At 42.2% G+C, this 12,722-nt stretch overlaps 1 long non-coding RNA gene across 1 annotated transcript; it reads left to right on the forward strand.

Moving 5' to 3' along the window:
- The first annotated feature begins 5,659 nt into the window (after positions 1-5,659).
- Positions 5,660-9,384, forward strand: LOC149840257 (uncharacterized). The gene is made up of 2 exons (XR_016431540.1): positions 5,660-5,808; positions 9,184-9,384. It is a non-coding gene; the product is annotated as an uncharacterized LOC149840257 (long non-coding RNA).
- Positions 9,385-12,722: the final 3,338 nt, after the last annotated feature.

Consider the following 12,722-nt stretch of genomic DNA (forward strand, 5'->3'; position numbering starts at 1 on the left):
AAAGATGATAAAGGTAATCCAAAGGAATAAGACAATTCTTTCGACATCGCGAAATATGATAAAGGCAATCCATTCGAAGAGAAGGGTAATCTTTCAACAATGTGAAAGATGATAAAGGTAATCCTTTAGGAGAGAAGGCTAATCTTTCAACAACGTGAAAGATGATAAAGGCTATCCTTTAGGAGAGAAGGCTAATCTTTCAACAACGTGAAAGATGATAAAGGCAATCCTTTAGGAGAGAAGGCTAATCTTTCAACAATGTGAAAGATGATAAAGGCTATCCTTTAGGAGAGAAGGCTAATCTTTCAACAACGTGAAAGATGATAAAGGCAATCCTTTAGGAGAGAAGGCTAATCTTTCAACAACGTGAAAGATGATAAAGGCAATCCAAAGGAACAAGGAGATTCTTTCGACAACGCGAAAAATGACAAAGGTAATCCAAAGGAACAAGGCGATTCTTTCGACAATAAGAAAGATGACAAAAGGCAATCCAAAGGAACAAGGCGATTCTTTCGACAATGCGAAAGATGACAAAGGCAATCCAAAAAAACAAGGAGATTCTTTCGACAACGCGAAAGATGACAAAGGTAATCCAAAGGAACAAGGCGATTCTTTCGACAATGCGAAAGCTGACAAAAGGCAATCCAAAGGAAGAAGGCGATTCTTTCGACAATGCGAAAGATGACAAAGGCAATCCAAAGGAACAAGGAGATTCTTTCGACAACGCGAAAGATGACAAAGGTAATCCAATGGAACAAGGAGATTCTTTCGACAACGCGAAAGATGACAAAGGTAATCCAAAGGAACAAGGCGATTCTTTCGACAACGCGAAAGATAATGGCAATCCATTCGGAGAGAAGGCTAATCTTTCAACAACGTGAAAGATGATAAAGGCTATCCTTTCAGAGATAAGGCTAATCTTTCAACAATGTGAAAGGCGACAAAGGAAAATCTCTCGAAGGGGTCTAGATACATCAATATGGACATCAAGCTCTCACTTAACGTCAGGATAGCTAGAAAATATTGTCAAAATGTTGAAAATTTTGTTGATTCAAAGTAATTGAAAATGATGCTCATTGTTGTGAAAATATTCCTTCTTTTCTACCAGAAGTATTACCTCCAAACAGGATTGACTTCATAGAATCTAGATTTTGAATCCAAATTGCTTGCGATTGACCTTCTTCAAAGAAATTATCAATTTCCTTGATATGAATAGGAAAGAGAATTTGATATTATGAAAGCAATTGACGAAAGGATATTGATAATAGAATTTCACAAATTTAAAGAAGATTCTTGATAGATTTGGCAGTTTGATATTCTGGGAGCTTCTCTCATGATAATCTTTCTGCACTCTTTCGGGCTCTTTTGGGCTTTGGCTACATTCTCCTTCATTTTGAAGGTGTTCCGGCTTTTCCTCTCTTTCTTTTTCCTCTCTTGCTCTCTTTTTGAAAAGGGTACGTCACAAACTCCGTCAACTTGGAGATGTTTCGATCCTTCTTTGACGGTATTGGCTTATTGGCTAGAGATTTTTGAAGGATAGCTGAAATTAAATATCTTTTAGGGATTGTCGGTAGGTTCATCGCATCTGCCTTCATCTCGACAGTGCTTTGGACTTTCCCTGGAAGGATCCGTCACAAACTCCGTCATCTTGGAGATGTTTCAAATCTTCTTTGGCCCTGGGGGTCTACTCGCTTAATTCGCCTTCATCTTGACGACAAGTGAGAGATCCCTTTTGCGGATATTTAATTGCAGCTTAGGTTATTTTGAGGAGACAGGGCTTGGATGAATTCTCTCTTTTTCTAGCGCTCAGGATATTTCCACTGCCTCGTCTTTACAAGAATAGCCTTTAAAGATGTGTCATTGACTGCGATCAATATCGATCATCTATGGCTTTGCAAAAACGTTGAATCTTCTTTTCTGGCCATATCGAGGATTTATCTTTCATCCTTTTGGTTGGCCAATAGAAAGAATCTGGATTTTGAATCCTTCTTCACCAAAGCTTTGCCCTTTTGGAAGTAATACTGAAGGTAAACTGAGGTAGAATTTTGTGCAGTAAAATTCTGAAATCAACAGGTAATTGATTGACAAATTGACAAAGTGTTCTTGAAATCCTTAGTAAAAGAGATCACTTGACATCCGAATTGACACATCCCTCAATTTTGAAAGTAAATCCAATACGAAGTTGGAATTTTGAAGGTAAGCCTAACTCAAAAGCTGGTTTTGAAATACCATCTGAATCAGAACTCAAGTTTTACAGGGAAAGCTGGAAGATTCGAGTCGAAACTCGAGCCTTCGAATGAAAACTAGGAAGTTTGGTTTCTAAGGAGATAAAAGTTTGGGTCGAAACCCAAATCTTCAAAGGAAAAACTAGGCCAATTCAGATTTTTGAGTTGAAACTCAAATATTCAGAGGAAAGTTGGAAAGTTCGAGTCGGGGCTCGAATCTCAAAGGAAAGCTGGGAAGTTCAGATTTTGAAGGAAAGAAAACTTGAGTTAAAACTCAAATTTTTGAAGGAAAGCAGGAAAGTTCGAGTCAGAGCTCAAATCTCAAAAGGTAACTGGAAAGTTTAGATCTTGAAGGAAAGAAAACTTGAGTTAAAACTCAAATCTTCGAAGGAAAGTTTGAAAGTTTGAGTCAAGGCCCGAATCTTAAAAAGAAACTGGAAAGTTCAGATTTTGAAGGAAAGAAAACTTGAGTTAAAACTCAAATCTTCGAAGGAAAGCAGGAAAGTTTGAGTCAAGGCTCGAATCTCAAAGGAAAATTTTTAATCAGAAGATTGAATTTTGAAAATCGACAGTGCGAGGACTGGGATTGAAAGTTTTGAGAATGGCCAGTTCGAGGACTGGATTATTTGACTTGCAATGAAAAAGACCATCATATTTAGATGTATGTGGTCTGATTTTCAGGATTAACCCCTTATCCTGTATGGGAAATGGAATTGGGTGCATAGTTAATGCAAATGCAATGCACATGCACATGAAATGCAAATGAAGTGCAAATGAATGCAAGTGGGTGCATATACATGCAAAATGAGAGATTGGTTTATCCTGCCTGCATACAGGATGTTTTGAGGTAAATATAAATTTTCAAAAAAATGCCCCAGTGTGACTAGGGAGGAAAATTTTGAATACAAAGAAGGATAATCGAGGAATAAAGTGACGTGCTTCTTGATTGAGAGACGTCCTCAAGATCGTTCCTTACAAGAGACATATTTGTCAAAAGGAAAGAGACGAAAATAAAATGGTGCCAATCTATTGGCGAATTTTATTGATGCTTAAAAATCGAGGAAAGGAAACAAAATTATATTATCCCTTTGACATGAAGAAAGTGCTAGAACATGGGATCTTTAAAGTAAAAGGAGAATGTTATTTTGAAAGTGAGAAATCATTTTGGGAAGAAAAACAATTGCAAGGTTGATTTTGAAGAATGATCAGCGTGAGAGCTGATACTTGAAAGGGGAATCAACACGAGGGTTGATTTTGAAGAGAGATCATCATGAGGGTTGATTTTGAAAATGAATTGGTTTAACAATAATTTTGGAAAACAAAATCAACACAAGGGTTGATTTTTAAAGATAATGATTCAAAATTGAATTTTGGAAGTTAAGATCAACACGAGGGTTGATTTTGAAAATGAATTGGTTTAACACTAATTTTGGAAAAGAAAATCAACTCCAGGGTTAATTTTAAAGATAATGGTTTAAAACCAATTTAAGAAAAGAAGATCACCGCGATGGTTGATTTTTGAAAAAGATTGGACCGAAATATTAACCTTTTGGGTGATCATAACAAAGATGTTTGTAGAAAATTTTAAAAAAATTCACGATTTTTGAAAAACCCTCATAGGTAATTTCATTTCTCTCATAAATTGCCCCTCGTCTTGAAAAGAATAGGCAAAGAAGATTCTTCAAAATGAAAACAGGTGCCCTAATGGGGCAAAAGAAAGAAGTATTATATGAAGAAAATTGACATTTTATTGATAAGTAGAACTGATGACAAAAAGACTGCATATTTATAAACACTCGACCAAAAGGTTGCAAAAACTGGGGAGACTTGTTCCTACGAGGTGACTGGCAAAACGAAAGGGAGAAAGCAATAAACTTTAGCATCGTCAATTTTCTGAATGATCTGGGAAAGGCTTGGTCAAGATGGCCAGCTCGTCTTCTTCTTCTTCAGCAAGGAGGCTCTTGTCAATGCAATCCTGAACAATATTTTTGAAGACAAAACAATGATCAATGTCATGCCCCACTGCCCGATGGAACTTGCAAAACTGATTCCTGAACCTTCCCATGATGGTGGGAGGAGTTGTGGCCTTTGGGAGCTTCACTAATCCCTTAGTCAGCATGAATTCAAGGGCTTCTTCGAGTGTTTGTTTGAGAGGAGTGAACACTCGATCACTACTCCAACCTTCACGCTTTATCTTTTCCTTCTGTGAAAAGTTGGGCTGAGATAGCTTGCTATTCTGTCTTTCCTCTCGATCTGCATGGCTGCCCTTACTACTTTTGTTATCATTGCGGCTGATATTGGCAGATGAGGTGAAATTTGCCTTTTTCTTTGGATCTAGATTGTTCTTGACGAGGGTGATACCATCGTAGACACTGTTTTCCAACCCCATCTCGAGCCACTCGGCTCGTTCAGTAAGCTCTATGAAAGACTTGGAAGGCGAGGTGGAGATAAGACTTCTCAAATGTAAGCCCCACTGTTTTTCTAGAGGATTTTAGTTGGAATATATTTTCATTGTTGGAAAAATTCCTTGTTCAGCACGAGCATTGCTCATGAATCTGGCAAATTATCGCCTTTTGATGTTCTGAATCGCGTAGACTCGCTCTACGAGGCGATTCAGGGCAAATCGCGGTGAGTCAAATCTCAATACTTGTAGAGTTGATTTATATTATATTCGTTTGGGTTCGTTTCGAATTTGGAACCTAAACGAGAAAAATTTCTCGTTATTTCTTTGAAATTGCTGAAAAAGGGTATATTGGTAATTTTGAGTTATACCGAGGCCCAATTTCATTGAAATTGGGAAATTAAACATACTTTATTATAATTTAAACTTTAATTCATGAGATATAATTTAAAATGTTGGTTTTTAAATTAATTTAATCATGTTCATTTAAATAATGAAGTGAATTGGGTTTTTCATAAAGCGAATTGCAATTTTCGTAAAATCTAAAAGTATATTGTAAAACATAAAAGTGGGTTTTCAAAATATTTTGTATGGAGGATTGTTTTAGGCATTTTTAAAAGTGGTTGGCATGGGCTCCACCTCAGCCCATGCCATTTTGAGGAGTTATGAAAATAAAATTACAAAAAAACTCCTTTCATAAGGCAATTTTGAAAAGTTTGTAAAAAAACAAAACTTGAGGCCTTGTTTTGGGATTTCAAAAAGTAGGTGGACATAGGTCCACGACTTTTTGGGCTGAAGATAGCCCCTAACCCCTCCCATTTAATGATTTTCAAAAAAAAAAAATATAATATGTATAAAAGAAACTTGGAAAAAATCGGATTTTTCTTTTGGGGGTTGGCTTTGAAAAGTCAAAGCCAACCACCCCCCTTGAATCAATGGGAGTGGTTGGGGGCCATCCCTTGACCCCCTTTGACCCTCTTTGCTGGAATTAGGGAGGGGATTGAGGAGGATCCTCCATCTCCCCTCCTTTACTCCTCACCCCTCATCTCCCTCAACTCTCTTTTAAGAGGAAAGAAAGGGAAGAGAGAGGGTCGACACTCTCTCCCTTCTCCTCTCTCCCTTCTTCTCTCTCCCTTCTTCACTCTCCAGCAGCTGCTTCAGCTGGGCCAACCCCAGCACAAGGTGAGCCTCACCCCCCCCCCTATGCTTTTCATTTTTTTTCATTCATGTATTACTTATGTTGTTCGGTTTGGGCCTTGGGCCCAACCCACTCCGTTGCACACATGGTGCAGTGGGTTCACGGGTGGGTTAAACCCACAAGGTGATGGGGAAACCTCTGGTTTCCCCATTCTTGTTTGATCCCATCAAAAAAAAAAAGAAAAAAAAAAACGTTATTTCTTTCCTCGTTTTTCCGAGTTCTCAGAGTACCCTCCGGTAAAACGAGTGTATCTCCCTGGATATACGTCGAAACAGAGAGTTCTTGGACATTTCGGAAAGCTCAGACATAGCTCCACAATTTTTTAGTTTTTCATTTCTGCTGATTCTGCATTTAGAGCTGACAGAAATCAGCATCTTGGTCTGACACATTTTTCCCGTCAGCAACCCAGAAACGTCTTGAGTGACGCCTGGTTTTTCGGCGTTATCTCCTGAACCGTATGTCCATTTTCAGATTTCTTGAATGCTGTAGAAAGATGATGAAACCCTCTACGACTTTTGTTTTTGGCACTTTGGCCGGAGCAGCCTGTACACTGCCGGAAAACGGCATCCTTTCAGCTGCAATTTTTGAAGTATATAAATATATATACATAAGTATATAGTTGCAAATTTTTTTTGTAACGCCCCCTTGAGGGGGCTTCTCTTCGTTGGGTGGCTGGGCTGGACTCCTTCGCAGCCAGCTCAGACCCTGGTGGGGTTTCGTTGGGCCCCATGGCCCCGTGGTTGCTGCAGCTAAGCCCCGGACTGACCGTTGACTGGTCAGTCCAGGCTTGTTTGGGGACGCACCCACCTTGGTGGTGCGTCGGGCCCTAGCATGGCCTGGTCTGGACCCATATGTGGGTCAGACCAAGAGGTTCAGACCCCCAGTTTGAGGCCTTCTGACCTAGCCTGGTCTGGACCCACTGGGTCCAGACCGTGACCCCTTGGGCGGCGTCCCTTGATGCGGGCGCTGGCGCACCCTTGGTGCGGGTGTGAGCCTAGCCGGCGCCCTGGTCTGAGCCCACCCTTGGGACACACCAGGGGCTGTGGCTGGGCACACTTTTGTGTGCCCCAGCCCGCCTTAGCCCAGCTGGGCCTAGACCCGCAGGGTCTGGGCCAAGCCCCTTGGCTTTTGGGCTAGCCGCACCACATGTGGGCGTCGGCTAAGCCCTGCCCGTTGGACTGAACCCATTAGGGTGCAGACCAGGGGCTCCCTAGTGACCCTAGTGGGTCTGATCCTCGTTGGATCAGACCTGCTAGGAGGTCTGGGTCTGGTCCCTTTTGGGCCTGGTGTCGCCGAGTCGCTAAGGTGCTCCCTTGGCGGCTAGCCGGGTGCGGGTGCACCCGGGCGTGCTCGGCATCGTGGTGGCCCGTGCTGCAGCCTAGCAGCGCATGGTATGCACGTAGTGTGCAGACCATGGTGGCTATGGGACCAGGTGGCCGTAGACTGCGGGTCCCACAAGGGCCGTGCCTTGGTTTTCTTTGGCGCCAAGTTTGGCACCGGGCGCTAAGGCACCCATTAGCCTTGGCATCGTTGGGCAGTCACGAGCGGGACCCCCAGCTCGTGGTCTGCACCATTAGCAGACTCAGATGGGTCATTATGATGCCCATTGAGTTTCCACGGATGTCCTTGGGGGGGGGGGGCAATTGTCCCTCTCGTCGCCAAGCGGGTTTGGCCCGGTTAGCGACAATGTTTGTTTTGAGCAACAATGTCGTTGCAACCGCGGATTAGAGTGCTTATACCCCGCTGACCACCCTGGCAGCAAGATGTTTGTGTCGTGACTTATGTCACAGTACACGTTTGCGTGTACTTTGCTTGTTTTCGTCGGACGCTTGCAGCGATTGGCGCGTTGTGCCCCGATTTCGCGGGCAGAGTGCAACTATACTCTGGTAGCGGCGATGTGATTTTCCATCCGGATGGGACTATGTTGATCTCGCTCTCGACTCACTTGGGTGTCGACTCTGCGATGATCCTGCGCCGATGGCCTCGCCATACGAGTTTTGCCGCAGTGTGAGGGTTGAAATACGCATATTGGGAAATACGTATTTCAAGCCTTGGTCGCTCCTCGCTCATACAGTGAGCATCGTATATGTATTTTGAGCCTTGTGCCGCTCAGAATTTGTAGTTGCGACACTGTACTAATTTGTTGGCGTATCGTTGCTCACGGCACGATACTTGTGCGAGATTATAATTTTGTGGGTTTTCGTGTTTCGCACGTACACGTTGGCACATCTCGCCACGTATGTCACGGGATTTTGATTGTCGAGTTTACATTTGGTTGGTTCCCCTTTCGTATATCGATGGTTATGCGCTGCACCAGAGGGTGCTTTAGACTCGACATGTCACGCACTTGAAAAGAACTAAAAACACTGTAGGGTTCAACACCTTAAACCTGTTGAGGTTTTGAGACTCGGTTGGAGTCTACGGGCAATGGCCCGGGTTCGTGAGAATGTGCTCACATGTTCGTGTCACCCTAGGCATAAAATAAAATGGTATAATATCGTCTTCACAGGCGGTGTGCTCGTGGTGGCCGTGTGAGGCTGAGCACGTGAATGGGCAGGCCAAGTCCTCGTTTGCGTACCCCGCGGGGACCACGAGGCACAACTACCTCGAGAGGAGGTATGACTTGAAGTTGAGCCTAAATAAGATAAACCTGCCGCGCCCCATTCACAATTTGGTCACCCAGGGAGAGGGTGAATGGTACATCCCCGAGTGACGTGTTGTTACTACGACTTGTTCTTTAGAGGAGCCGATATGCCCTCGGACCTCCAGTCACTCGGAGTTAGGGAGGTCAAGGTACCCTCTGCAGGGACCTTTACTACTGCAGTAGTACTGATTGTAATCCTTTACCCCTGCGAAAGGTTTCTCCTGGCTGCGTGTCGCCCGCAGGTGGTTTTCTCGTTCTGTAGCATCCCCGGTTACCATATTAGAAATTGAATAACCGACGCCGGGTGTATGTCTCACAGAACTCGAGGGTTTTTCCTTCGCGTACCCGGAGGAGGTAATAAGAAGAACATAAGGACTAACCAAACAGACTGACTTACTGTAGTTGTTACTCTAGAGCAGTATAGACTTTTGTTTCAGTTGCTACACTCTGTTGTTTAGTCCTGTTTCGTTACTTCAGTTGTTGCACTGTTACTCACTGGTAGTTTTATAGTCTTGTGGTACGTGCACTTACCTGTCACGCACTTGTACTTTTATGTAAATGTTTCTTATAGTTCCATCATGTTAGTTATAGTCTGGTACTTAGCGCACTTGTAACATGCTGCTTACTTTCTGCTTTTCCAAAAAAAAAATGATATGCATGGATGGTTTGTCTCACCAGCTCGCAAGAGTATTGACCCCGTTTTATGGGGATGCAGGTGACGAGTAGACGCAGCGCGATGCGACGGCGCACAGCAGGAGCCTTGAGACCCACACTTTGCAGCAGATTCTGGCTTCTTCTGGTTTTGGGGTTTGAGGGGTTGTACCTCTCCTTTTTGGGAGACTGTTCCTTTTTGTACCCAGTCTCGTTTTTGTATCATTGTAACTATTGTGGAAATGAAGAATACTTTATTTGTCTACTGTGGTTTGGTTTTCTCACTGTGGCTCGCTCAGACTTGCGACCCTTGCTTTACCCCCTTGTTTTTCCTCCTTTACTTCCGCTAGTGGTTTTTCCCTCTGTATATCCTTCAAAAAAAAATTTTTTTGCTCAAAAACTCATGGTTTTTACAAGGTCGGGGTTTGGGGCGTCACATCAAAGGTTGTGAGAAGTTGTTCAGGATCAGCGATAAGGCATGCCTCTCTGATATAGGATCCCTCATTTTGTTGCAGGTCTCTCTCCATCTCCGAATGAAGTCCTTGGCCTTTTCACTATCTCCCTGCTTCAGATTACAGAGGTGATTTAACGTTGGTAGCGCTTCAGTATTGAACAAAAATCGCTCGATGAATAGATTGACCACCTTATCGAATTCTCGCAGCTCGATTGGATTGATATGCTCGGAGTACCACTTGGCGGCAGTGCCTTCTAAGCTACGAGGAAAACAGAGAAATAGGGCCCTATTGTCTCTCTTGAATTTGGAGCATTCGGCGAAGAACATGGCGAGATGGGCTTTGGGATCACCAGAACCATCGAATTTGATCAATTTGCGGGGCAGATTTTCCAGTTCTTCGTCTCCTTCTAATCCATTATAAAAATCCTCGCTAGTGAAGACTTTCTTGCCCTTGTCGCGAGCTTGCAGGTCTTTAACAACTTTGGCCATTTCTTTGAACTGTGACTGCAGGGGCTCTTCTGCAACTTGATTCTTTGATTTGCGACTCCTTTTTTGTTCTCGGCCCTGTTTCTGAAATGCCGGAGGCACCTCATATTCTTCATCGGTGTCTTCCTCTGATTCTGATTCGTCTGAAATTTCCTCTGGCTGAACTTGCTTCTTGGAAGTCTTCTTATCCTTGTGCCCATGGAACTTCTCTCTGAATGGATTCTTCTCTGCACTGGTCCCAGCCTGTTTACTCATCATTTTGGTCATCATTTTCTGGAACATGGCATACATCTGTGGGTCTATGCAATCCTCCCCTTGTTGCTGCTCCTGACTCCTCTCGAATCGCGGGGAGTCCATCTCTTCTTCTGAGGCTGAGGAGTACTGTGGTGATGTGGTTCTTTTTCCTGACCTTGTTCGAACCATCAAATGTTGTGGATGCTCTCTGCAGGATGAAGTCTTGATTAGACTCTGAGGAAATTTTGGATTGGGAAAAAAAAATGATTATTGATGATGTGGTAGACAATTGGAAGAATATCCCATTACTAGGGATGGAGTCGCCGCTGAAATCACGACAATTGTGTTGTCATTCTTTGTAAGAGAAATAACAACGAAAAATGTGCCTTGTTACCTAGGCGAGGTCGTCAACCACGAGGAAAATACCATTTTTGAAGGAAAGAGATATCTCTTAAAAAAACAATCCGCAAATGGATTTAGAATAAGGAGAAGGCAGGTGGGTAAACAATTTTCACCGCAATAAATCAAGGTATTCAAGAAGAAAATAAGATGGAGAATTTGGCAAATAGACAAAATGATTGAAATCCAAGGAAAGAAAATATATGATTTTGAAAAATTGCAGGCAGGATACAAATGCAGCTGAAAATTTGAGATCCAGTGGAACGGAAGAATGAAAAATCACCTGGAGTTTTGAAAGAAATGGGATATTTGAGGAAATCATCCAGGGTTTTAGGAAATAAAGGGAAAAGATGAAAATATGGGTATTTGAAAATATTTTAGGAAAAATATAAGAAAATAGAGGTAATATAAGAACAATCACATCCTGCATAAACATTTATGCACATACAACACTCCCTAAAAGGCTGACTCTAGATGTATTGTTTTGAAAACAGCTGTAGGACCTTAATCCTAACTCTAGGTTCAGATCATCTTTGTCCAATCCAGTTATGCCGATATACTCGAATCGAAATTCGAGGTACGTAGCATATAATTTCAACTCCGGTTCTAAGGTAAGGTTTTCCAACATCCTTGAGCGCCCACCGATATACTTCGGACTGTGGCCCGCGGTACGTGGTAGGGGGGTGTTAACCCAAATAATTGGCCCAGTTGTGAGGCTCTGTCCCGAACTATGGTTCTGGAAGAGAGCCCAGCAACATGAAGACCGGGTAATGATAGGTAATGGAGTTTTGAAAAAATGATCACATGCAAGAAATAGAGGGATCTAAATCCTAGAGAGATAGATTTTGAAAACTTTGAAGAAGCATACATTGTTTGCATTCAGATCCTAAATTGAGGAGGGTTGTATTTAGACCTAAGTCTATGTGAGCATGAAAATTTCTCCTCAATATGGTCCTACCAAACCATGCCTAAGCTATATGCAATCAATGTCAGCTAGGTCAGAATCTAGGCTCCTAGGTTCGCATGATAGCAAAAGTAAAGAGCTGACATTTTGTGAACATAATTTCGATGATTGAACTAAGTCAAGCACTACTTTGACCAGACGAGGAAGGTCCCATCACGGTCGCCAAACCTGTTATCGTCGCAAAATTTTTCCCATCTTCCCTTCCTTGCGGAAGAGAAAGGAAAATGCTTTCGCGCTTCAAACTTGACCGGATTTTGGAAAATGTTTTTGAAATACTCGCCTCCGTTTTGAAAATTGCGGGAAAATCCATGGGATGGGGCTCGACTTGTCGGTACGAGGTTCGACCGTTCCTGCCGCCTTCAACAGGGGTAATCAAACCAAGGACCAAAACTATGCTTGACTTAGCGAAATTATCGAAGTTATATTCTATCCTATATGCACAGAGAATTTAGGCATGTGCTATGAGACTTTTGTAAAATGCCAGTTGGAAAATATGATGTATGCTTAGAAAACATTTGGAGTTGAAAAATGTTTCTCAGGAAAAAGATGGAAATCAATTTCTCAGGAAAACTCAGATGAAAAGGGTTTTGAAATCACAAGAAAGTTCATAAAGATGTGGGAAAATCATGAATAGTTGAAAAATCCTGAGAAAATAGAAGTGATTCTTGAGAAAAAGGTGAACATTTGAAAAAGGAAAACACTTCTCAGGGAAAACTCGGACTTTGAGAACTTTCTTAGGAAAATGATGGAAAATTTATAGGAAAACTCATTGGAGAAGGAAACTGAACTTGGGAAATTGAAATTCTGGGAATCTTACCCTTGAAATACTTGGAAATCGATTTTGATCTTTGAGAAAGGTTGGAAAACTCTTTTTGAAAATCTTGATAAAATAACCTTTTCCAAGGAAAAATGAAGGAAACTTGGATTTTGGAAATCCAACTTTGGAGATTTTAGAAGTCTCTTGAGAAACTGGTTTCCATGGAAACTGTGAAAACTTGACTTGGGAAAACCGATTTTTGGAAAATTCTCAGAGTTTCTTGAGAAATCGATTTCTTTGAGAATGAAC

The sequence above is a fragment of the Nuphar pumila genome, chromosome 4, assembly GCF_984573655.1.
Source record: "Nuphar pumila chromosome 4, dmNupPumi1.hap1.1, whole genome shotgun sequence".
In the NCBI taxonomy this organism is placed as follows: domain Eukaryota; kingdom Viridiplantae; phylum Streptophyta; class Magnoliopsida; order Nymphaeales; family Nymphaeaceae; genus Nuphar; species Nuphar pumila.